This window comes from Pristiophorus japonicus, chromosome 1, assembly GCF_044704955.1.
Source record: "Pristiophorus japonicus isolate sPriJap1 chromosome 1, sPriJap1.hap1, whole genome shotgun sequence".
Classification (NCBI taxonomy): Eukaryota; Metazoa; Chordata; class Chondrichthyes; family Pristiophoridae; genus Pristiophorus; species Pristiophorus japonicus.
The window spans coordinates 55515163-55517650 of record NC_091977.1 but is presented as its reverse complement, the minus strand read 5'-3'; positions in this window follow the sequence as shown (position 1 = coordinate 55517650).

The window sequence follows — 2488 nt, the reverse complement described above, 5'->3', positions numbered from 1 at the left end:
CTATAAAGGCCCAGCTTGTACAGCTCCAGCCGGGAGAAAAAGCAAAAAAGAAGTAGAAAGAAATCAAAAGGTGACGTCACAGCCAAAGGGGTAAGTGATTGGTGAGTATCTTTTATTTTATTTTTTATATCAATAAGTAACCTGTTAACAGTGTTGTCGCCAAATTAAGTGTATCTAAAGGTTAATTAATGGCAGGAGAGCTCGGTCACGTGATATGCTCCTCCTGTACCATGTGGGAACTCAGGGACACTTCCAGAATTGGAGCTGAGGGTGGATTCACTCTGGAGCATCCACGATGCTGAGAACGACGTGAGTAGCACGTGTAGTGAGTTAGTCGTACCGCAGGTGAAGGGTCCACAGCCAGCTAGGGAATGGAAGACCAGCAGGAAGAGCAGTGCAAGGAAGGTAGTGCAGGGGTCCCCTGTGGTCATCCCCCTGCAAAACAGATACACTGTTTTGACTACTGTTGAGGGGGATGACTCATCAGGGGAGGGCAGCAGAGGCCAAGCTCATGGCACCATGGCTGGCTCTGTTGCACAGGAGGGCAGGAAAAAGAGTGGGAGAGCGATAGTGATAGGGGATTCAAATGCAAGGGGAATAGATAGGCGTTTCTGGGGCTGCAACCGAGACTCCAGGATGGTATGTTGCCTCCCTGGTGCAAGGGTCAAGGATGTCTCGGAGCGGGTGCAGGACATTCTGAAAAGGGAGGGAGAACAGCCAGTTGTCGTGGTGCACATTGGTACCAACAATATAGGTAAAAAAAGGGATGAGGTCTTACAAGACGAATTTAAGGAGCGAGGAGCTAAATTAAAAAGTAGGACCTCAAAAGTAGTAATCTCAGGATTGCTACCAGTGCCACGTATTGGTCAGAATAGGAATCACAGGATAGCTCAGATGAATACGTGGCTTGAGCAGTGGTGCAGAAGGGAGGGGTTCAAATTCCTGGGGCATTGGAACCGGTTCTGGGGGAGGTGGGACCAGTACAAACCGGACGGTCTGCACCTGGGCAGGACCGGAACCAATGTCCTAGGGGGAGTGTTTGCTAGTGCTGTTGGGGAGGAGTTAAACTAATATGGCAGGGGGATGGGAACCAATGCAGGGAGACAGAGGGAAACAAAATGGAGACAGAAGCAAAAGACAGAAAGGAGATGAGTAAAAGTGGAGGGCAGAGAAACCCAAGGCAAAAAAACAAAAAGGGCCACTGTACAGCAAAATTCTAAAGGGTCAAAGTGTAATAAAAAGGCAAGCCTGAAAGCTCTGTGCCTCAATGCGAGGAGTATTCGGAACCCAGGAGAGGGCTCTGAGCTAGTTAGAGTGGGTGAGAGCGCAGATGAACAGGACCCCAAGAAAGAATGCAAAAGGCAGGAGGCAACAGAGCAGAGCAGAGTAGCACTGGGGTAAGTGTAAACCACAAGGTGATAGGAAGGGACAATATGTATGAATATAAAGTGGCTGCAGAAGGGGTCAAAACTAAAAATCATGGTTTAAAAACTAGTATTAAAATACTCTACCTAAACGCACGCAGCATTCGAAATAAAGTAAATGAGTTGTCGGCACAAATCATTACAAATGGGTATGATTTGGTGGCCATTACAGAAACATGGTTGCAGGGCGGCCAAGACTGGGAATTAAACATACAGGGGTATCTAACAATTCGGAAAGATAGACAAGAAGGGAAAGGAGGTGGGGTAGCTCTGTTAATAAAGGATGATATCAGTGCAGTTGTGAGAGATGATATTGGCTCTAATGAACAAAATGTTGAAGCATTGTGGGTGGAGATTAGAGATAGTAAGGGGAAAAAGTCACTGGTGGGCATAGTTTATAGGCCTCCAAATAATAACTTTACGGTGGGGCGGACAATAATCAAGGGAATAATGGAGGCATGTGAAAAAGGAACGGCAGTAATCATGGGGGATTTTAACCTGCATATCGATTGGTCAAATCAAATCGCACGGGGTAGCCTAGAGGAAGAATTCATAGAATGCATACGGGATTGTTTCTTAGAACAGTATGTTACAGAACCTACAAGGGAGCAAGCTATCTTAGATCTGGTCCTGTGTAATGAGACAGGAATATTAAACGATCTCTTAGTAAAAGATCCTCTCGGAATGAGTGATCACAGTATGGTTGAATTTGTAATACAAATTGAGGGTGAGGAAGTCGTGTCTCAAACGAGCGTACTATGCTTAAACAAAGGGGACGACAGTGGGATGAGGGCAGAGTTGACTAAAGTAAACTGGGAACACAGACTAAACGGTGGCACAATTGAGGATCAGTGGAGGACTTTTAAGGAGCTCTTTCATAGTGCTCAACAAAAATATATTCCAGTGAAAAAGAAGGACGGTAAGAGAAGGGATAACCAGCCGTGGATAACCAAGGAAATAAAGTAGAGTATCAAATTAAAAACCAATGCGTATAAGGTGGCCAAGGTTAGTGGGAAACTAGAAGATTGGGAAAATTTTAAACGACAGCAAAGAATGACTAAGAA